The sequence below is a fragment of the Eriocheir sinensis genome, chromosome 27, assembly GCF_024679095.1.
Source record: "Eriocheir sinensis breed Jianghai 21 chromosome 27, ASM2467909v1, whole genome shotgun sequence".
Taxonomy (NCBI): domain Eukaryota; kingdom Metazoa; phylum Arthropoda; class Malacostraca; order Decapoda; family Varunidae; genus Eriocheir; species Eriocheir sinensis.
The window spans coordinates 19,376,701-19,401,125 of record NC_066535.1 but is presented as its reverse complement, the minus strand read 5'-3'; the positions used below and the strand labels follow the sequence as shown (position 1 = coordinate 19,401,125).

Sequence of the window (24,425 nt, the reverse complement as noted above, 5' to 3'; positions counted from 1 at the left end):
TGGACTGATGAAGGTCTTGAAAGGTAAGGTTTGTATTACTACTGAAGTCCTGCACCACATTTAATAGCCAGGTAATGGACTGATGAAGGTCTTGAAAGGTAAGGTTTGTATTACTACTGAAGTCCTGCACCACATTTAATAGCCAGGTAATGGACTGTTGCAGGTCTTAATTTAGCTGGTTTGTGAATCTTCAAACATTATCTGGAAGAGGTGTATTAACTTTACCATGAGCAAGTGTTAACTCCATCTAAATAAGCATGATTCTGAAGGCCATTGACATTGGTTAATCATTTCCTTGATTTTGAGAAACTTTAAGGTTGGTATTGTGAAATGCTCCCACCCCACACACCAACTATTTCCAAAGGCCAAAAAGGAGGTTAATCGAGTTCTAATGAGTGTTCTTTTAGGTTCACGGTACAGAAGAAGGCTCAGACTGGTAGCCTCGGCACTTGCTAGCTTACCTGCTGCTCACAGAGGTGCCCTAGACTGCCACAGGCGACGCAGACTAGCCAGCGTTCAATACAACTTGTCACTTAATTCTTGATGGTATACCTGTGTACCCATAACCCGTGACGAACTGCCTTGTGCAGTCATATCGGGCAAGTCTACAGCTCCTGATGGGCTCACTTATGATGTTATCAATGCCTTACTAGTCATAAAAGATAATCCTATCTTAGATTTGTTTAACATGTCTTACAACTCACAAAGCCTAGCTACCATCTGCCTGGAAAACTACTGCGATCATTTCCATCCCTAAGGGTGATGCATTAACTTTAGACCTATTTCCTTGTCTAGCTGTCTGTGTAAGATGATGGAAAGGATACTACTTAGGTGCTTGACTAAAGTGGTGAGGTGGGGGGGGGGTGAGTGGAGGAGAGCTTATAGAGGCCAATTAACCGGCCTCTTGCAGACTCCTTATGTTCTTATACCATGTCACGGAATCTGTATGGCTTTATGAAGGGACTGCATGGTGACTGCTTGATTCAGTGCTTAAGTTCTGCAGGTGCTGTTTGTCATGCTTTCATTGACCTCCCTTTGACAGAGCCAATAAAGAGGTTATATTGGAACAACTTATTTTAAAGGGCGTTAAAGGGAAATTACTGGGGTGGCTCAAAGACTATTTGCATGATAGGAAGGCTGAGGTGTGGCTCCATGCTCTGCTGAAGGGAGTGTTGAATTGGGCACTCCACAGGGAGGGGTCCTTAGTCCTTTGCTCTTTAATATTCTCATGGACAAAATTGCACAGTACCCCGGCCTTTCCTCAGGGCACACAAGTTTTTATATATGCTAAAGATATACTTCTTCAGCTTGAAGACTTGTGCACTTCTATGGGTCTAGTTGTTAATTAATCCAAAACTAAATTTCACTCCTCCTCCTCCTTGCACCCACTTATAGATCCACCTTTCCTCTATCCATCTACACTATCCACATCTTCCTATCCTTATCCGCTCTCCTGCTATCCATGTGTTTATCCAGGACTATGCTTATCATCTTCCATCTTTCTTGGGGGTCAGAATAGATGGAGTGTGTTGGGCTCCACGTATCAATGACGTCAAACTCGATCGTGTCCACTGTTACAAATACTTGGGTGTCTATCTTAGCTTTAATAAATTGAGTTAATCACGTTGCCATAGTGCTGCCATAATTCATACACAGAATCTGCCATAATTTTAACATTGCGGTACAACAATTTGGTCCGGCTGGCGCCATGCCCAAAAGAAGAAGAAGAGGAAGAGTAGGTTCACGGGCCGTCCTGCGTAGCGCCATAAACGTTACTTTTTCTCGTGTTTTCCTTCAAACTACAATGACGAGAAGATCCACAGCCTGTGAGGAGAAGGTGGAGAGGACAGTGGCGGCCAGGGAAAGGAAGAAACACCGCAGAGAAGCCTTCATATGACGAAAGTGCCCTTCCCCTACGCCACCACCACAACCACCACTACCACAACCACCACCACCAAATCACCACACTAAGGTACAAAATCGTGCAATTCACTAAATCTACCACCAGAAAAACATGAACCACTTCAGAAAATCGTTGGTTGGGTGAAACGGTAAATTGTCCTGGTAGGTTTTCAGGGTAGGCCTATGCATGGATAAGCTATAACTGAGTATTAGAAACAAATCAGTACTAGACAAGTGGAGGAAGAGGCCCGCTGTTGATGTGCCGAGGACCCCCAGTGGGTTAGGTAATTGCTTCCGGCAAAGGCCTATGACAAATGTGTTGACAAAATCCTTTAGTAATAAGCTAGAGTTACCATTGTTTGGCTAAAACATGGCCTATAGGCATAACAGAAGTGACCAAAGTTTGATGCCCGTAGGACTCATACTTCCTGAGTTATGACAGTGTTGTGTTTCTTGGATTCCTGGAAAATGATATTTTTGAAGTATAAAATCTCCCAGAATGCTTATTTATGGGGGGATTTTGAAAATAAAAAATACACCCTTGTGACATAAACACGCCACCTGTCCGCTTGTCAAAACCAATATTTTTTGTCCCTGAAGGCTGTACAGGGACCTAGGGAAAATAGAGGGAGTTGAGGGGGGCAGAGCATTAAGATAGGTTAGAGCTGTGTGTAGTACGAGCCTCCCATAGCTCAGAGGGGCCAGCCTCAGACAGACTGGTTAAGGAGTACTACGCGGCTCTCCCGTCTCGGTGGGCGCCGATTTAATCCCCGGGGCCGGCAAAACCTTTCCTTGTCTGGATTAATTTCTCGTGTGTTAAGCTACACACTGTGGTCGTGTGAGAGTGTAGAAAAGAGAAAATTCAGGGCGTTTCATGTGGTCCACAACAGGGATATCGTGTGCTGGCCCCAGGCGCTGAAAAGTCACTCATTTAGTGGTACATAGGGTGCTTCGTGGTGCAGTGGTTAGCACACTCGGCTCACGACTGAGAGCCCAGGTTTGATTCCCGGGCGGAGTGGAAAAATTTGGGCGGCTTTTCTGATACCCTACGCCCCTGTCCACCCAGCAGTGAATGGGTACCAGGTATTAATCGGGGGTTGTGTCCCGTCTCCTGGGGTCTGTTCCCTTCTCCTATAATTCCTTCCCCTTCTGTCTCTCCGGCATATGACCACAGATGTTGCGCCAACTGAACGAAACTTTCCAACTGTTCCCTTCTCCTATAATTCCTTCCCCTTCTGTCTCTCTCCGGCATATGACCATAGATGTTGTGCCGACTAAACGAAACTTTCCAAATTTAGTGGTACATAGAAAGTAACATTGCCTCCATAGTAAATATCATGTCTTGCACAGAAATAAATAGTCAGGGTCTCAAAAATAATAGGCTACCCCTTCCTCAACAATACACATTGTTATTATTATTATTATTATTATTATTATTATTATTTCTACTACAATTTTTATTTCTTCATAGCTTACACTGGTATAGGAAACTACCTTTATCATATTTGTTATTATTAATATTATTATTATTATTATTATTATTTCAGCGTGAAGATGTCGGGTCGTGACTCGTTGGTCCATCGGCGCACCTTCCAGAACGCCAACCAGGTGGTGGAGTTGACCACACGCACCATTCCCAAGGCTCAACACCACCAGCGAGGACATCAACACCAATCACCACCACCACCACCACCTTTCGCTCGTAACTACTGCAACAAAAAACAAGAACAAGAACAACACCACCTTGAAATACACCACCACTCAACACCACCACCAACACCACCACCAGGGTGCTCTATGAAGGGTTTAGTGTCCATGTCGTCAAGTCCATCTCCCTCAATCTGTTCTGGGACCATTTTAGTTGCGGTTCTCTGTATCCTTTCCAACTCCACATACTCCACCACTTCTTCCCGCAAGCTGTTCCATGTGTTAACACTTCTATGTGAAAAACTTTACTTTTTCCAGTCACTTAAACAGGCTCCTTTATTAAGTTTCCTTCCGTGTCCTCTCAGCCCCTGCGTTAGTGATGCTAAGAAGAGATCATCTCTATCCACCTCATCAAACAGGGGGCTTCGTGGTGCAGTGGTTAGCACACTCGGCTCACGACCGAGAGAGCCCGGGTTCGATTCCCGGGCGGAGTGGAAAAATTTGGGCGGCTTTTCTGACACCCTACGCCCCTGTCCTCCCAGCAGTGAATGGGTACCAGGTATTAATAGGGGGTTGTGTCCTGTCTCCTGGGATCTGTTCCCTTCTCCTATAATTCCTTCCCCTTCTGTCTCTCTCTGGCATATGACCACAGATGTTGCTCTGACTAAACCAAACTTTCCAACTGTTCCCTTCTCCTATAATTCCTTCCCCTTCTGTCTCTCTCCGGCATATGACCACAGATGTTGCTCTGACTAAACCAAACTTTCCAACTGTTCCCTTCTCCTATAATTCCTTCCCCTTCTGTCTCTCTCCGGCATATGACCACAGATGTTGCTCTGACTAAACCAAACTTTCCAACTGTTCCCTTCTCCTATAATTCCTTCCCCTTCTGTCTCTCTCCGGCATATGACCACAGATATTGCACCCAATAAACAAAACTTTCCAACTCTTTCCTCATCAAACTTATTTACCAACTTGTACAGTGTGATCAAATCTCCTCTCTCCCTTCTTTGTTCCAGTGTCGTCAAGTCCATCTCCCTCAATCTGTCTTCATACGTCATATTTGAGAGTTCTGGGACCATTTTGTTGCAATTCTCTGTCTTGAGTCCAACATAATAATCTTCCTTTGCATAGTTTTTCCTTTTTTCCTTATATGCCTCATCTTGGTATTCAAATCCTTCCATAGTTTTCATCTGTCATAGTTGATGGCCATTCTTTCCTAAGGGGCACTCGTGACTGACTCCTTCATCTAACTCAACATTTTTTGTGAAAATTAGGTCAAGTCTTGATGGTTGGTCATCCCCTCTTAGCCTTGTTTCTCCTTTAACCCACTGCATCAACAGATTATCACATCAGGTGTGTGTGTGTGTGTGTGTGTGTGTGTTTAGCTAGTTGTTGTATTTACCTAGTTGTAGTTTTATAGGGCCTGGGCTTGACGTTCGTGTGGTCCCGTCTCTGTATCTACATTTATCCAACTTTTCCTTGAAGCTTTGCACACTCCTTTCTGATACTACATCCTCACTTAGTCTGTTCCAAACCTCTATATTTCTTTGCGGGAAGCTATATTTCTTTATGTCTCTCAAGCATCTTCCCTTCCTCAATTTTTTACTGTGTCCTCTTGTGTTCCTGGTGGTAATTTCTTCTTTTAGTAGTAACTCCTCGTTGTCTACTTCTTCCATTTTGCTCAATAATTTGTAGATTTGTATTAGGTCTCCCGTTTCTCTTCTTTGTTCTAGTGTTGGTAAGTCCATTTCCTTTAGTCTCTCCTCGTATGTCAATCCCTGGAACCATTTTTGTTGCCATCTTTTGTATTCTTTCTAGTTTCTTGATGTGTTTCTTCTTATGGGGAGACCACACTGCCTCTGCATGTGTGTGTGTGTGTGTGTGTAAGATTGACTGACTGATGAATGAATAACTGTGATTAATTAGGCTGGTATTACAAAACACTTTCCCTTCTCACATCAGCTATTTCTAAAGGTCAAAGTGGGATATCAATCAGGTTCTAATGAGTGTTTTTCAGGCTCATGGTACAGAAGAAGGGTTAAACTACCACCAGGGTCATAAAACTACTCCTGGAAATGCCCACAACTCCTGCGAAAGCCTTGTCAAATAGGTGTTCTTGGGCGGTGAAATAGCTTATAATACGACCCTAAGTAAATAACTTCCTGATGGAGTGGATGATTGACTTGGCATCTTGTAGCTTTACTCTCAGCTATTTCAAGTTCCCGACTGATGTACTAACACCCTCAGATTGGCTACAGTGAAGGTCGTGGCAGAGAGTGTACTCAAACTCCTACTGTGAGCTACTCCTGATGCCTGCGCCCTCACCACCCCTGTGAAGGACGCCCAGCTGACCCAACCCTCCACGGTGAGTCTGTCCCACTTAATGTTGCAAGAGTTATCCGGTATACCTTCACTCTCTCATGCTTTCCCTATGTCCTGTGCTGTCCAACTTAATAATGTGAGAGTTAACTGGTGTTTTCACTATCATCTTTTTAGAGTGTCTGATTAAAAACTAATGCAGGAGTAATGGTGTTTTTTGTTCCTGTTGGGTGCCTGGACCTATCAGCTGTCTTGTGCTGTCCAACTTATTAATGCAAGAATCATGGTGTTTTTTGTTCCTGTTGGGTGCCTGGACCTATCAGCTGTCTTGTGCTGTCCAACTTATTAATGCAAGAATCATGGTGTTTTTTGTTCCTGTTGGGTGCCTGGACCTATCAGCTGTCTTGTGCTGTCCAACTTATTAATGCAAGAATCATGGTGTTTTTTGTTCCTGTTGGGTGCCTGGACCTATCAGCTGTCTTGTGCTGTCCAACTTATTAATGCAAGATTGTTTGTGTTTGTGCCTGGACCTATCAGCTGTCTTGTGCTGTCCAACGAATTGGCCTGTATCTTCACTCTTAACCCCTTCACTACGGCCGGGCCAAAACAGCGCCCCGTGCCATATCCGGGATCGCCACGCGCGCCAAATTTCAAATGTCGCTATTGAATATAACAAGTTTTCAGCCATACGCTCAACATAATCATCATGTATTATATATGAAAACATGCAGAATGGACCGTATTGGCTATACAGGCAGTGCCACACGTGGCCACTTGGTGAACTGTCAAAGCAGTACTTTCCATAGAATTCAAGTTATGTACTAGAGTGGATCTGAGGCTGCCTCCAGGATACAAGGCCTTGGCAGAGTCACCGCTCTGAGCCTACGACCGCTCACTTATTACCTCTACTCGATTTCCTGACACTACTATTTGACCTGGAGAAAAACTGAAATCGGGTAGGAGTGAAGCGTGTGCAATGTCATCGGCTTGGAGCAATGGCGGCACCATGGCCGTGTATCTCGGAGACAGCTTCAGACACACACTATTCTATAACTTGAAATCTATGGAAAGTACAGCTTGGAGTTGAGTGGCCATATGCCTGTATAGCCAATGTGGTCCATTAAATGGTGCACATAAAGAAACTCACTACGGCCGGGCCAAAACAGCACGCCGCGCTGTATCCGGGATCGCCGCGCGCCAAATTTCAAATGTCGCTATTAAATATAACAAGTTTTCAGCCATAAACTCAACACAATCATCATGTATTATATATGAAAACATGCAGAATTAAATGGTGCATATAAAGAAACATAAATTAATTGATAATTTTGAGATGTAAGCATAAATATAGAGATAAAATAACTTGTATATTGGTTAAAGCGAGCCAGGACGCAGTATGCGCGTCCTGGGATGTGGTACGGGGCACGCAAGGACACAGTATACACGTCCTCGTGTTGTAGGGGTTAAGCCTTCCCTGTGTCCTGTGCTGTCACCTCTGTAATGCAAGTGGTGGACAATATGAGATACCCTTTGCCTCACAGTTAATGGCCACATAATGAGGTAGAGGAATGAGATAAAATTCATATAAAGCTGTATTTTTGAAAAGGGGAAGGGAGGACTCAAGTGATAAAAGATGGCTTTATTTTGTACACTTTTTATTCCTTTTTAAATAAGAACACCATACATAGCAGGCAGTAGCTTAGCCAGTAGACTATTAGTGCTGCCTTGGAGAATCTTGGAACCATTTGCTGAACTGAGTGCAGACCAACGTGGCTCACATGAAGCACTTACGAGACTTGGCAACAGAAAACTCCTCAGTTGTATCCTTGACGTGCTAATTTCCCTCAGTAACTCGTGCTGCTCAATACTCATTAGAGAGAGGTGGTTCAATCTTGTTTGACCCATACTGACTCTTACTTCTTGAGTCTAGTTAATTTTGGAAAGGAGCATTCACCACTGCAGTTGGTAACCATTAGAGTTAAATAAATCTTCAACGCGATCTCGACATTAGGAGAACAAGACCCAAAAGAATTATCAACTCTCAGACGATACAGTGTTATCTCGTAAAGGTCTTGTTGAGATCCAGCAACAGTACAGCCGAGTCGGACCGCAACAGCATTGATCCAATATTTCCCAAAATATATAAGGTACGTCAAGTTTGCAGTATATTGACAGGCCAACATTCGCTGCAGATTTATCTTTACTTAATGTTATGATGACCCCTCGAATGTTGGTCTGTAAATGTGCCTGCAACTTAACGTGCACCTATTGAATACACACCAGCAGAGCGGTCGCTTCTGAAAATAAAAAAACTATTTTATACCCCTTTGTCATCACGATATATTATTATACTCAATACCCTACCAATGTACTACTGGCTTACTCATGAGTACAGATACTATTGATAAGAGGCCAAAACTCACACTTAGATTCAGCTGTGTACTTGTGCCTCGACCGCCATTAAACCTTTTTTCTGTTATTGATATTTAATATAATCGATACTACTAAACTTTTATCTGCATTAACAGGTTAAGTATATTATGTATAACACACCCCTAACTTACCCTGCAGACAGTCAAGGAAATACTCATTTTAACCCGTCCGCTGCAATTGGCATGGATTTGGCCTTCACTGGTAGCCTGGTGAACTTATACTCCCAGGTCTTTCTGTGCCTCTGTGGTGGATAGTGGAGTGTTTCCCATATGGTACTGGTGTGCTGGATATCCCCTCCCAAGGTGCAGGACTACATTTTTCTTCATTGAATCGTAGCAGCCACTTTTTGCTCCACTCCTGTTGCTTGGTGAGGTCTTCTTGTAGGAAATCCGTAGTCAAGGGGTTAAGAGAATCCATCGCCAGGACCTTCATGCTATTCAATTTACACATGGTTATGTCTGCTGGAGCCTTGGGTCCAGCTGCAACACCCACAAGTCCAGATTTGGACCGCGGGCCGCCATTTGAGTTGGGAAGCCCTGGACTATATGCCGTATACGGTGTACTATAATGCCAGGCTTATTATACTATGCCCTAGTGAAGTTTTCTATATTTTCTTATCCCGGAAGCAGCGACGGGCCAAATTTGTGCCGTGATATAAACCTCCCAAAATAGATGATACATAATCTGATCACAAATGCATTGATATATGATATTATGGAATGGTTCGTGTGAGGGGTGATTTTTTTTCATTTTCCTCGCTTAGAGGGACCATTAATAAACATGATCCCTGCAGCTACCGGGTTATATATAGTAATATCATTTATAATAATATTACAAAAAATCAGGAAAATGAGTAATTATATTGTCTCGGCCTACTGTGCCTAAGGGCAAAAACTTTAGTTACTAATTTTTTACATTCCCGCGGGGCCTGTAGCACGTGCTAAATGTGCTACTAGGTTAACCCCTTGAATGCGGATTTCCTACAGTTAGACATCACCAAGCTACTGAAATGGAGCAAAAAGTGGCTGCTACAATTCAATGAAGAAAAATGTAAAGTCCTGCACCATGGGAGGGGATATCCAGCACACCAATACCACATGGGAAACACTCCACTATCCACCACAGAGGCAGAGAAAGACCTGGGAGTGTATGTTACCAGGCTACCAGTGAAGGGATATCCAGCACACCAATACCACATGGGAAACACTCCACTATCCACCACAGAGGCAAGAAAGACCTGTGAGTGTATGTTACCAGGCTACCAGTGAAGGGATACCCAGCACACCAATACCACATGGGAAACACCACTATCCACCACAGAGGCAGAGAAGGACCTGGGACTATATGTTACCAGGCTACCAGTGAAGGGATACCCAGCACACCAATACCACATGGGAAACACCCACTATCCACCACAGAGGCAGAGAAGGACCTGGGACTATATGTTACCAGGCTACCAGCAATGTGCCAATCAATCCAGACAGACGGGTTAACGACACTGAGTCACTTGGGGCCATAAACTTACTCACCAATACCCTTATACTGACTCACTATGTTACATAATAAGAACCACTACCAGGGCTGCACATATGAATCTTACCAGGGCACACACTAATAATTATTTGTCCTGGTATAGTGTGGCTAATTCTTCTGGCTCCGTGGTGTAGTGGTTATCATGCCTACCTATGAATCTGCCGGCCAGGTTGGAATCCCCCTCCCTGAACAGTCATTTAATTGTAGCCCACTTATGAATTTTCCCCCAGAACATTTGAGTAAGAGTTAATTTTGTCATATGCAGGTGAGTAAGGTTATGTGATGTTCATCCTTCCTTTCAGGCGGGCTAGATGTACCAAGTGTTAGACCTTAATGTATAGCTATCTATCTCTCTCTCTCTCTCTCTCTCTCTCTCTCTCTCTCTCTCTCTCTCTCTCTCTCTCTCTCTCTCTCTCTCTCTCTCTCTCTCTCTCTCTCTCTCTCTCTCTCTCTCTCTCTCTCTCTCTCTCTCTCTCTCTCTCTCTCTCTCTCTCTCTCTCTCTCTCTCTCTCTCTCTCTCTCTCTCTCTCTCTCTCTCTCTCTCTCTCTCTCTCTCTCTCTCTCTCTCTCTCTCTCTCTCTCCTTTCCCTCCCCCCCATCTCTCTCTCTCTCTCTCTCTCTCTCTCTCTCTCTCTCTCTCTCTCTCTCTCTCTCTCTCTCTCTCTCTCTCTCTCTGTCTCAATCTTTTTATTTCCTTCATCATTTCTCTCCCTTCCTTCCTTCCTTCCTTCCTTCCCAGTGTTCCTTCGTCCACCCTCATACCTTCCTTCCTTCCTTCCCAGTGTTCCTTCCTTTTCATTGTCATTCTCCCTTCTGATGTTTTCCTTTCCTTCCTCCAGTGTGCCCCTGAGAGCTCCCTGCAGCACAGCGAGTCTCTTCTTGGACGGCTCAGAGGCACAGAAGATGTAGCCAGACTTGCCGGCCAAACCCGAGGGTGAGTACACACCCTGAGGCACTTATGTTAGCCTGTCTGTTTGTTGGTCTGCCTCAACAACCCTCAACTCGTACAGGAAACTGTTAATTAAAAGATGAGACACTTTTTGTTAGTCTGTCTACTTAAAATTAATCTTGTCTTGGTCTGTTTACTTGGTCTAGACACAGAAAGTAATGACATCAAGATAATTATGGAACAACAATGAGAATAAGTCACACATCTGCCCAAAAAATACTCAGACTCGTGTGATATATATATATATATATATATATATATATATATATATATATATATATATATATATATATATATATATATATATATATATATATATATATATATATACATACATACATACATACATACATACATACATACATACATACAGCAGTGGGTCTCAGCAGGCCTGGCAGACCATGGTGTTGTGGAGTCACTCAGTACAAATATATTACATTGTCAATATCTAGGTAGGCAGGGAAATTTAAGTCCCCTGTGTGTGTGTGTGTTTTTTCTATGTAATATTATACATTCTCTCTCTCTCTCTCCCCCTTCTACTTATAATTTCTTCTCCCTTTTCCTCCACTTACCTTCTTCCTCTTCCTTACCTCCTTCCTCCCTCCATTTGGTTCTCTCTCTCTCCCTTCCTTCCTTCCTCCTCCTTTCTTTCTCTTCCTCTGCTCATTACATTTTCTCTTCCTTCTTCCTCCCTCCATTTGGTTCTCTCCCTTTTTTCCTCCTCCTCCTCTTCTTCCTCTTTCTCTCGTATTTCTCTTCTTCAGCAGTTTCTCCTCCTCCTGTTATTGCATCTTCCTCTTTTTTCCTCATTTGGTCTCTCTCTTTCCTCTCCCTTCTATTTCTAATTTCTTCTCCATTTTCCTCCACTTACCTCCTTCCATTTAGTTCTCTCCCTTCCTTCCTCTTCTTTCTCTTCCTCGGATCATCACATTTTCTCTTCCTTCTTCCTCTTCCTTGCCTCCTTCCTCCCTCCATTTGGTTATCTCCCTTCCTTCCTTCCTCCTCCTTTATTCTCTTTCTCTGATCATCACATTTTCTCTTCCTTTTTTTCCTCTCTCATATTTCTCTTTTTAGCATAGTTTCTCCTCCTCCTCCTTCTGTTATTGCATCTTCTTCATTTGGTATAGGTCTCTCTCTCTCTCTCTCTCTCTCTCTCTCTCTCTCTCTCTCTCTCTCTCTCTCTCTCTCTCTCCAATCCATTAATACAGTTATTCTCCTCAGGTGTGTGTTGATGTTGGGACCAAGAAGAAGAAGAAGAGGAGAAAAAGGAGGAAGATGATGATAAAGGCAACAGGAAGATCAGAAGAAGAAGAGGAGGAAGAATGGAAGAAGAGAAGAGAACACACACACACACACACACACACACACACATATGACAAACACCTTTTTCTATATTTTTCATTTTTATTAGTCCATACAACATACATTAGCTATATACATATAATACAACATATGCATAACTATATACATTAGATCATAGAGTGAGTGAGTGAGACTCGAGAGGCGAGATAGAGGTGCCCCCCCCTCTCTCTCTCTCTCTCTCTCTCTCTCTCTCTCTCTCTCTCTCTCTCTCTCTCTCTCTCTCTCACCTCACCACAGCTCACAGGACCCTACAGATGTACCTCCCACAGTATGTTGACAACCGCCCACAGACACATACCCCCCCAGCCTCATGAAGGACCCCCTTCTCCTTCCCTCCCCCCCTAGCCAACATAGCACCCACATAGCCTTATCAAAGTTACTATGTATATGTATGTATGTGTGTTTTTCTATTAATGAAAAGTTAATTTGTAATGTTTGTGTGTTCTATTCCTATGAGAGAGAGAGGAAGAGAGGAAAAGGTAAAGAAGGAGAGAGAGAGAACAAAATGAGAGAGAGAGAGAGAGGAGGTAAGGGAAGGAGAGAGATGAGAAAAGGAAAAGAAATAATGTAAGAAAGAACAAAGAAATTTACTGATAAAAGAGAAAGGTATCAGAAGGGAGAGGGAGAGAGGCAAGGTAATAATATTGAATAGTAAGTGTCTCAACTAACCTACTAACTAACTATGGGATGACAGAGATGACCAGAGAAAGAGAGAGAGGAGACATTAAGGCAAGGCAAGGTAAGGGCGTAGGGTATCGGAAAAGACGCCCAAATTTTTCCACTTCGCCCAGGAATCGAACCCGGTGCGAAATATAGAAACTGTAAGCAAGTTGAACATTTCTCTCTGCAAGTTATTTTACAGGTGCTGTGTACACCAGGCATTGAAAAGTCAATCATTTAATTATTTGTGACAGAAACAGTTAGCAGATTTCATAACACTTTTTTTTTTTTTTTTTACAACAAAGGAGACAACTCAAGGGCACAAAAAAAAGTAAACAATAATAAAAAAGCCCACTACTCGCTGCACTTGTAAAATTCTACCCATACCCGTAACAATATGACCCCCACGCAAGACCCCACTCACAACCTAGCAACCTCAGTGCCTCGGAGTGCGTCGCCAAGTGCTGTGCGGCTATACAGACATCATGCACACAACATACATAAAAAAATATATATATATACCTACATTTACTAGCTTCGTCGTTTTATTATTTTACGTTTTTTTTAAATCTTCGCCGCTTATAACGGACTTTCAGCCCTAACGGACTAAGTTCCCCCCAAACTGAGTGTGTTTCAAGACACCTCTCCACCCAAAATTGACCTCTCTTTTGGCTACTCTTTACTTTTATCTTTTATAGGAAATAAAATAAATAAATAAATAAATAAATTAGTCCGTTATATTGAGGGTTTACTGTACTTGTGTTGAGAGCGTCCATAACACCATGGGGCGGGCCAATCCGCTACCCACTGAGTCAACCGCCTTTGTCAAACGCACCATCGAAACTGTATGTAAATCTATGTGAGTGTAACTGTATGTATCTAACTGTATGTGACTTTAAGCTTAACTATATATACACTTCTCTGTTCCTTCCCTTCCCTTCCCTTTCCTATCCTTTCCTTTCATTTCCTTCCCTATCCTTTCCCTTCCTTTTCCAATAACTTTACAATGGACTGGACTGCTCCTTGACCTCTTGCGACCTTTCCTTGGACTGGGGTGACTGGTTCTTGAGTCTTCCAAGATGGCCTTCCTTCCTTTCTTCTGTTCTTCCTTCGTTCTTCAGAGCTGTGGATAAAGACGGTTATTAATATATTTTTTCATTATTATTATTTTTTATTCTTTCTTATTCTCTTTCATCCTCTCTCTCCTTATTCCTCTTTCCTCTTCTCTTCTCTCCTCTCCCTTCTTTTCTCTCTCTCTCTCTCTTTGTCTTATCTTCTCTTTTCTTCATATCTTTAATTTTATCTGTTTCTCCCTTTATCGTCCTGTCTCTCTCTCTCTTCCTTTCCTTCCCTTCCCTATAATTTCCTCTCCTCTCCATTCCTTTCCCTTCCCTTCCTTTTCCTATCCTATCCTTTCCTTCCCATTCCTTTCCTTTCCTTCCCTTTCAATTCCTTTCCTTCCCTTCCCTATCATTTCCTTTCCCTTCCCTTCATTTTCCTATCTTATCCTTTCCTTTCTTTTCCTTTCATTCCCATTCCTTCCCTTCCTTTCCTTTCCTTTCCTTCCCTTCCTTTCCTATCCTTTCCTCCAATCATGACAGTCCGCCCTGAGCTGCCCCGTCCCAGCCCTTTGGTGAGCAGTTAGTCCAGCCCCTGATCTTGGCCAGTGGGGGGAGGGGCTTGGACCCCCTCCCCCCACAAAAACCTATACCTGCCAAAAACAAAATATAAAGTGCAGGTCGCGGCTAACCGTTGGAGGGCTCCTGGAACGTCTGGAGCCTTTTGGTTGATGATCGACTGCCCTACCAAGGCTTACCTAGTGAATGCTTACTTAGTTATCCCTGACCATACGAAATGAATTCCCAATGCACTTTCCAGCCTATGTCTTATTGGATTATGTACTGTTGTTTTGATGAGCTTGGATAGGCTGGTGCATTGGTTGGTGAGACCTTTCGGTTCTTTGCCTGACGGTTCACTCTAGCATGGCTCGTAGGGAAAGGTCATCCAGGTAAGAAATCCAGGTAAGAAGAGGATGCCAGAGCACTGCAGGAGGATCTCAACAAACTGTCAGCTTGGTCAGAGAATTGGCAGATGAATTTTAACATCACCAAGTGTAGCGTACTTAGTGTAGGAACACGCAACCCATTACACGGGTATAGTTTAGACTCCACAGCGATAGGCAGGTCTGAGTGTGAAAGGGATTTGGGAGTGTTAGTGAACTCTGACCTACAACTAAGGAAGCAATGTATTAGTGTGAGGAATAGGGCTAACAGGGTATTAGGCTTAATTAACAGGACGGTAACCAACAGGAGTGTGGAAGTCATCCTGACTCTATTTAGCGTTAGTTAGGACACACTTAGATTAAGCTGTCCAGTTTTGGTGCCCACACTACAGAATGGACATCAACTTGCTAGAATCAGTTCAGAGGAGGATGACCAAGATGATTCAGGGGCTGAGGAACCTCCCATATCAAAATAGGCTGAAACATCTAAGCTTACATTCACAAGAAAGACGAAGAGTGCGGGGAGATCTGATAGAAGTATTCAAATGGGTCAAGGGTTACAACAAAGGCGATATAAGTAAAGTATTGAGAATTAGCCAGCAGGATAGAACTCGCAGTAATGGATTTAAATTAGAAAAGTATAGATATGGGATATATAGGCAAGAAATGATTTAGTAATAGGGTGGTGGGGAAATGGAATAGACTCAGCAATCACATAGTTAGTGCAGGGACGATAGCTTGTTTTAAGAGTAGACTGGATAGCTACATGGACGACGATAACAGGTGGCAGTGAGGTGTGGGTGCAGTAAGGAGACAGGGTACTGGAGTGTATGCCCGTACCGAAGGTAATCGAGGATCAATTAAGCCTCTACCTGTAACCCCTGAAACTACACCTCACCCATCGTGAGTAGTGGGGGGGATTCTGGAGCTGCCCTGTGTAGACCACTTGGCCTCTTGCAGTTTCCTTATGTTCTTATGTCCCTCCCCAGTCAAAATACATCTTCCCTTCCTCCCTTCCTTCCTTCCTCCTCTCCATTCTGTCCTTCCTTTCCTCCCCAGTCAAAATACATCTTCCCTTCCTTCCTTCCTTCCTTCCTCCTCCCCATTCTGTTCTTCCTTTCCTCCCCAGTCAAAATACATCTTCCCTTCCTTCCTTCCTTCCTCCTCCCCATTCTGTTCTTCCTTTCCTCCCCAGTCAAAATACATCTTCCCTTCCTTCCTTCCTTCCTCCTCCCCATTCTGTTCTTCCTTTCCTCCCCAGTCAAAATACATCTTCCCTTCCTTCCTTCCTTCCTCCTTCCCCCCCATTCTGTTCTTCCTTTCCTCCCCAGTCAAAATACATCTTCCGGCCCTTCCCTGCCTTCCTTCCTCCTTCCCCCCCATTCTGTGGTTCCTTTCGTCCCGAGTCAAAATACATCTTCCCTTCCTTCCTTCCTCCTTCCCCCCCATTCTGTCCTTCCTTTCCTCCCCAGTCAAAATACATCTTCCCTTCCTTCCTTCCTCCTTCCCCCCCATTCTGTTCTTCCTTTCCTCCCCAGTCAAAATACATCTTCCCTTCCTTCCTTCCTCCTCCCCATTCTGTTCTTCCTTTCCTCCCCAGTCAAAATACATCTTCCCTTCCTTCCTTCCTCCTCCCCATTCTGTTCTTCCTTTCCTCCCCAGTCAAAATACATCTTCCCTTCCTTCCTTCCTCCTTCCCCCCCATTCTGTCCTTCCTTTCCTCCCCAGTCAAAATACATCCTCCCTTCCTTCCTTCCTTCCTCCTTCCCATTCTGTTCTTCCTTTCCTCCCCAGTCAAAATACATCCTCCCTTCCTTCCTTCCTCCTCCCATTCTGTCCTTCCTTTCCTCCCCAGTCAAAATACATCTTCCCTTCCTTCCTTCCTCCTCCCCATTCTGTTCTTCCTTTCCTCCCCAGTCAAAATACATCTTCCCTTCCTTCCTTCCTCCTTCCCAATCTGTTCTTCCTTTCCTCCCCAGTCAAAATACATCTTCCCTTCCTTCCTTCCTCCTTCCCCCCCATTCTGTTCTTCCTTTCCTCCCCAGTCAAAATACATCTTCCCTTCCTTCCTTCCTTCCTTTCCTCCCCAGTCAAAATACATCTTCCCTTCCTTCCTTCCTTCCTTTCCTCCCCAGTCAAAATACATCTTCCCTTCCTTCCTTCCTTCCTTTCCTCCCCAGTCAAAATACATCTTCCCTTCCTTCCTTCCTCCTTTCCATTCTGTTCTTCCTTTCCTCCCCAGTCAAAATACATCTTCCCTTCCTTCCTTCCTTCCTTCCTCCTCCCCATTCTGTTCTTCCTTTCCTCCCCAGTCAAAATATATATTGCCTTCATTCCTTCCTTCCTCCCTCCTCCCCATTCTGTCCTTCCTTTCCTCCCCAGTCAAAATACATCTTCCCTTCCTTCCTTCCTCCTTCCCATTCTGTTCTTCCTTTCCTCCCCCGTCAAATACATCTTCCTTCCTTCCTTCCTCCTCCCCTTGCTGTTCTTCCTTTCCTCCCCAGTCAAAATACATCGTCCCTTCCTTCCTTCCTCCTTCCCCCCCATTCTGTCCTTCCTTTCCTCCCCAGTCAAATACATCTTCCTTCCTTCCTCCTTCCCATTCTGTTCTTCCTTTCCTCCCCAGTCAAAATACATCTTCCTTCCTTCCTTCCTTCCTTCCTTCCTCCCATTCTGTCCTCCCTCTTCCTTTCCTCCCCAGTCAAAACCATCTTCCTTCCTCTTCCTCCTCCTGCGCGTAAACACAGGTAAGGAGGAAAATATGGACTCGGTGGCGGGTTTTGCCCCCGCCTCTTGGTCTCGGCCTGGGTCTTAGGGCTCGGTACTCCCTTATCTAGGCCTTATTTCTCCTCCTATTCGTCCTCTGTGCTGCTTTTTCACGTGTTTACCTTTCATTGGTGTTACGTTATTTGTGTTCCTTCACTAAAAGGCACAATATTTACCATGGCCGGGGAAATAAAGCGTTTTGTGGGTGTCTATGGCGGTCCTATGGCTTCACCCTTATATATTGCCATTTTCCTCTTCATCCTGGAGATAAATCACATTGTATAATTAAACCAAATCTTTTTCCATACCCACCAGCTCACAAAACCTAAAAATAATACTAAAAACCGGCATTGAATCATGAAATAGCGGTTATGGCGTCATTCTGTGCACTCTATTACAGGCTACAGAGCGTCTGGGAGATGGAGAAGACATGGGGCTCCTCTGAAATATTTAGCTGCTTTCCTTCACGACCCTTTCATTAGTTTTGCTCATCAAGTTAAATTATCCTTAAAACTCATACAGTTCACCACCCATTTTGACACCCGCAACATGCATGTAAAGTAATACTATTTTGAATTATGTCCAAAAGAACGCATTCCATGTCCGTAAACTATAATAAAAAGGTCAACAATAAAAAAATAAAAAATACGAAACATTTAAGACACGTCCGATAACCTATGAAATTTTTTTGAGTGCAGCCAATGGCATCGTTCACTTCACCCCCCTCTACCCTGCCCCCTTACTACCTACTCCCTCACCCCCCTTCCCCTCACCCCCTTACCACTCCCCCCTCCCCAAGCACCTTTTATTAAGAAACATTAAAATATCTCCCTTAATTCTCAACCAAACGGAATTTACTCAACGGGAACAGCTTCAGCGTCACATTTTACATCAGGGGAGTGCCACAATCACGAGAATTAGTGGCAAATGGCGCGGTAAACAGCTGAAATGTGAGCAAATTTTCGACAGTTGCTCAGAATCATGGTTATATCTACTTTATCCGTTTATCTATCGTAAAACCAAGACAAGAAATACCTTCCCCGAGTCTTTAGCTTCAGTTGGGTGCCCAGGACAAAGAAAATCACTGAGAGATAAAGCCACACTTTGGCAAACTGTGAAACTTTCTTTATATGAACATAACTCAATTATTAATGGAGCTAGACGAATTCTGAAAACAGCAATAGCTTTCTCGTGATCTGGTGCCCAAGATAAGACCTGTTACATTAAGAAATGCCCCGGAATAAAGGCGTGAGAGGCCGAAAAGGGTTTTGGTAGGATTTTACATTATCGCTCATATCTCCGTTATTTTTTGACGTAGATCAAAACCGACACTACCACTGGATGTTTTGTCGTTTCCTCGAGGTGGCGGTATCTGTAAAACCCCAAAATAACCGTTTTTTTGGAAAAAGGTAGTCACACCCCGTAGAGTTGCACAATCTTTACAGGTCAATATCTCGGTGGGTAGGCTTCGTATCGCAATTTGGAGGCCAGAAATGGGTTTTTTGGCACGTTTTGCATAAGGAGAGTCCCTATTTGCAAGGAAATAACCCCGATTAACGAAAATGGGTTCTCAGATTTTCGTCAAATTCACTCGCCACCGTCAACTTTACAGGCCAATATCTCAGGAAGTAGGCTTCGAATCGTAATTTGGAGGCCAGAACTGGGCTTGCCGGCACGTTTTACATGAGGAGTGTCCACATTTGCAAGGAAATAGCCCCGATTAACGAAAATGGGTTCTCAGATTTTGGTCGAAAAAGCACGTCTTGGCCTCTGAGCTTGAACTTGAACTTGACGGCGCAGCCTCCGCCTCTGCGCCAAATTCCAAAAGCGAAAAAGGTTATAAATTGGTTGTACTTTTGGCCTCAGAAGATAGAAGAAAGGTCAGACTACCACTAGGGCCATGAAACTACCCCTGGAAATGCTCAATACCCCTACGAAAGCCTTATCAAATGTCCTCGACGGAACGAAAGACACGTCGTAAATGTATCCCCAGGGTGAAAGGGAAAGTGAATCACCCTCTGAGGAGCGTGCGGAGAGTCCAGTAATAATAATAATAATAATAATAATAATAATAATAATAATAATAATAATAATAGTAATAATAATAGTAATAATAATATGGTTTATTCATTTTTTGGCAGAGTGTGTGTGTGTGTGTGTGTGTGTGTGTGTGTGTGTGTGTGTGTGTGTGTGTGTGTGTGTGTGTGTGTGTGTGTGTGTGTGTACATTCTTTTAACTGTGTATATTATGTGTGTGTGTGTGTGTGTGTGTGTGTGTGTGTGTGTGTGTGTGTGTTTACCTAAATCTCCTTTGAAATTCCCTTAATTAATATAATTGTGTAATAAATTCATAAACATTATTGACTTAAACTGTATACATACATACATACATACATACATACATACATACATACATACATACAGACACATTTTTTTTTTCTTCTTTTATTTTCTTTCTTTCTTTCCTTCCTACACACACACACACACACACACACACACACACACACACACACACACACACACACCGCTCCGGTAGCTCAATCGGTCAGAGCGCCGCGCTGCAAGACTTCACGGCCAAACAGGCGGCGGTTGGAGCCCCGCTCAGGCCGGATTCTTTCCGTTGACTAGGAGTGGTTACTGTCCCCCCTTGAGCAAGGGGGGTGGGGTGTGTGGTGTGAGGTCCTGACAGTACCCAGAGATCGACGATAATGTTTACATATATCTATTTATTTATTTTCTTTTCCCCGTTCAGAAGATCACATCCCCCTATGGCCTGGCAGACCTTGAAAAACACACTCATGAGAATCCGCTCAATCCCCTTTGTGGTCTTTGTGGTAAATGTTGCGAGACCTTAAAGCGTCTGAGAGAGTAAGGCTTTATAGAGGTTGTTGTGGGTATTTCCAGGGGTAGATTTACGAGCTTAGTGATAGTTTGACAAGGCTTATACACCGTGAACGTCGAAACAGATATTGTAACAACCGATAGCGTGTGATAATGCAGGCTTTACACACACACACACACACACACACGCGCACGCACACACCTTTGATAGGGCTTTGATAGGGGTTGTTGTGGGTATCTCCAGGGGTAGATTTACAAGCCTAGTGACAGTTGTTGAGAGCCAAAGGCATGTGAGTAGGGGTACTGGGCAGCAGCTCCGCTCATGACAGTGGACCAAAACGCATTTATACCCATTGTGAACTTGCGTCAGTGTTGCATCCTGTTACCTAGTTAGCATTCGCGACCACGGGGGAACGGTCAGGCCAATCAATATTCCTGCTGGCTAGGCTGTATATACCTGTACATTTGTGATTCCCCACGGCCTGATCATGAGCTGGACTCGTCATCGCCATAGCAGGCACCCTCCCGACAAGAGCAAGTTCCTTATAGTTGATCTCTGTGTGCAATGTTCGACTCCAAGCACACACATTTAACAAGGCTTTCGTATGGTACCTGATAACAGTTTGACAGCAAGACCAGGCACTAAATATGGTTGGTCGTATGTTGACAGCGTAGTCAATGTAATAGATCTAGTCTCAGAAGTATATTAGCAGTGAAAGAAGGGACGAGGAAGGGGAGAAGTATTTAGATTGAACTTAAGAAATCAATTGTATGGGTGATAATCTGACAGGAAGGGCAAGAACTGTATATAAGAATAGCTAATTCGAGACACTGTAGTTTATCTAATATATGTAGTTCCAGAAGTGAATACATTTTTTCCCTTTTTACAGTTCTTAAATTTCTTCACTGCAAGCGTTGTGGAAGACTTGAAAGGCATTGTTTCTTTTTCTTTTTATAATTATTCTTACCTTGCTTTACCTTGCATTATTTTATTAGGTGAACTTTCAACGTAATAGTTTGGCATTAGTTTTCTCCTTTATTCTTCTTCAAACGTTTTTTTCACCTCATTAATCCATTAGGCTAACTTATGGACTTGGGAGACTTGTTAATTGCTGTTCCTTGGCAGTCTCTTCCCCCTCCTCTGTTATTTTGTTAGTGTTTACCTTCAAAGAAAATGATTTGTGAGTCGTGTAAGTCCATTGTAGAAAACGATTTGATGGGTGACAGCTTTGAATTAAGAATATATGAACATTAGAACGAAAGGAGTCTGCAAGAGGCCGGTAGGTCTAAACAAGGAAGCTCCTGTAATCCTAACCCCACCTTACCTCACTATCCATGAATTTATCCAACCTCTTGAATGTATCTATGGTATTGGCACCCAGAACATGACTGCCAAGGCTGTTCCACTCATCCACCACTCTATAGGTGAACCACTTCTTGCCTTTGTCTTTATTGAATCTGAATTTGTCAAACTACGTGTCCTAAATCAATCAGTGTACGGTGGTTACTCAAAATGCAAACTAAAGATATGAACAAGACACTCTCTCTCTCTCTCTCTCTCTCTCTCTCTCTCTCTCTCTCTCTCTCTCTCTCTCTCTCTCTCAGCAAAGATGAGCTCAGGCTATCAAAGTTGACAAGCTTGCAAGATACATATTTCCAACCTCCTTTATCCTGCTTAATCTGCTGTACTGAGCGACCTTCTGGGAGTACCTGTAGTAGTAGTAGTAGTAGTAGTAGTAGTAGTAGTAGTGATAGTAAAGTCTGTCAGCAAACTAATAAGTGAAAGTAAATAAAACAAATATTATTACTAACTCATTTTATTACCATTATTATTATTATTATTATTATTATTATTATTATTATTATTATTATTATTATTTTTATTATTAATAGGCAAAGACTGATATAACGACCATTGGGTATAAAAATAATGGAGAGAGAGAGAGAGAGAGAGAGAGAGTGATGGAAATATCGCAATCAGTAGGGTGCTCTCTCTCTCTCTCTCTCTCTCTATCTATCTATCTCCAAATACCCACCGGAGAGACTATAATTAAAATCCTATTCAGTTTATGGTTAGCAGATAATATTAAACGTCTAAATATGCATAAGCTAGAGGCCAATGCGCCTCCGTGGTCTACTGGTCAGCGTGCCTGGCTACCATTCCCTGGGCCTGGGTTCGAATCCCGGCAAGGGCAGCCGGCGTGCAGCTCACCCGGCTGTTCATCCACCCATCGGGGTGGTCGATAAATGCCTGGGGAAACCAGGTCCCGTGTCCCGGAGTAATGAGTTCACACAGGGCTAGCAGATCGGAGGTGAGCACCGCAGCCACGCGCAGCTATAGCGTATGCACCCGGCATTACCTTTGAGAGGCCAGAAGTAAGTGGACACTTGATTGAAGTTTACAATTGGATGAACAGCTTTAATAAGAGTGACGTTGATTAGGATAAGGTAAGAAAAACTCTAGGAGAGAGAGAGAGAGAGAGAGAGAGACGATGACATAACCACCTCTCACTCCCCTCCCCCCTTTCTCTCTCTCTCTCTCTCTCTCTCTCTCTCTCTATTCCAATTATCAACTTGTAATCATTATTGTTCAACAGCGAATGAGCCATCCATCAGGGACTCCATCTTGCCCTCCTGCACACACACACACACACACACACACACACACACACGGAGGGAGAGACCAATCTTGTATGGTGATGGGTTTCGGGTCAGCGCCAAATACGCCGCCGCAACCTTAGGCAAACAGTAACTAATCGACCACTGATCTCCTTGGCTACTGGGAGGCTCCAATGAGGTTATTTTGTGTTTTTTCCCCTTGTTTTCTGTATCTTCTTCCTTCTCTTCCTCTTCCTCTTTATCCTTTTTCTCCTCCTCCTTCTCGTTTTCGTCCTCTTCCTCCTCTTTCTAGTTCTCCTCCTCCTCTTCCTTCTTCATCTTCTTCTTTTTCTTCTGTTTTCTTTTTCTTTTTCATCTTCTCCTCCTCATCCTTATCCTCCTTCTTTTCCTTCTTTTCCTCCTCCTCCTCCTCGTCCTCGTTTTCGTCCTCCTCCTCCTGCTCCTCGTCTTCGTCCTCCTCCTCTTCTTCTCGTTCTCGTCCTTGTCTTCGTCCTTCGCCTCCTCCTTCCTCGTCCCTTTCTTCCTCCTCTCTGTACGTATACCTGATACCTCTCCTCTTCTTATAATTCTCTGTTTTTTCGTCTCTTTCTTTTTCCTTAGTCTTAACAGGATGTACAGTAATATTTCCCATTATGTTCTAACTTCTCTTTCGTTATCACTTTTATCCCAGTGAACTTTTAATGGTGACAGCGGAAAGTTCATTTTCTCCCTTTGCTAATTATTTTCAGTATTCGTAATAACATATATAGTTTTCCCTTTCCATTGCCATTCATCCTTCGTTATATCCTTCCTTCCTTCCCTTTCTTCATCATCCTTTTCATAGTCTTTCATAACTCACTTAACCTTGCAATTTCAGTCTTTTCAATATCCGCAGTATCAGCTCTTTTTCTTCCTTTTGTTATGCCTTTCAGAACCTTCAACAGCATGTATAATAATCCTTTCCATTGCTTTATAACGTGTCTTTCATAACTCACTTAACCTTGCAATTTCAGTCTTTTCAATATCCGCAGTATCAGCTCTTTTTCTTCCTTTTGTTATGCCTTTCAGAACCTTTAACAGCATGTATAATAATCCTTTCCATTGCCTTATAACGTGTCTTTCATAACTCACTTAACCTTGCAATTTCAGTCTTTTCAATATCCACAGTAGCAGTTCTTTTTCTTCCTCTTGTTATGCCTTTTAGTACTCTTAACAGCATGTACAATAATCCTTTCCATTGCCTTATAAGGTGTCTTTTATAACCCACTTACGTAACCCACCAATGCCATAGACTCCTCAATATCGTTCCGTTCATCATTTTAATTTCAGCCTTTCATCCCTTTTATTTATTGTCTTTTTCAGCTGCGTTCCTCCTTTGTTATATCTTCCCTTGCAGTGCCCATTCCCTTCC

The 24,425-nt window shown here is 43.3% G+C and overlaps 1 long non-coding RNA gene across 4 annotated transcripts; it reads left to right on the top strand.

The window, feature by feature from the left end:
• Positions 1 to 1,705: 1,705 nt before the first annotated feature.
• On the top strand, positions 1,706 to 12,580 carry LOC127004251 (uncharacterized). Of its 4 annotated transcripts, none has more exons than XR_007757717.1 (5): positions 1,706 to 1,972; positions 3,450 to 3,604; positions 3,915 to 5,917; positions 10,677 to 10,771; positions 12,008 to 12,580. It is a non-coding gene; the product is annotated as an uncharacterized LOC127004251 (long non-coding RNA). The 4 variants fall into 4 exon arrangements; XR_007757716.1 differs by having other exon boundaries at positions 1,708 to 1,972; positions 5,800 to 5,917; XR_007757718.1 differs by lacking the exon at positions 1,706 to 1,972 and adding an exon at positions 2,040 to 2,064.
• Positions 12,581 to 24,425: the final 11,845 nt, after the last annotated feature.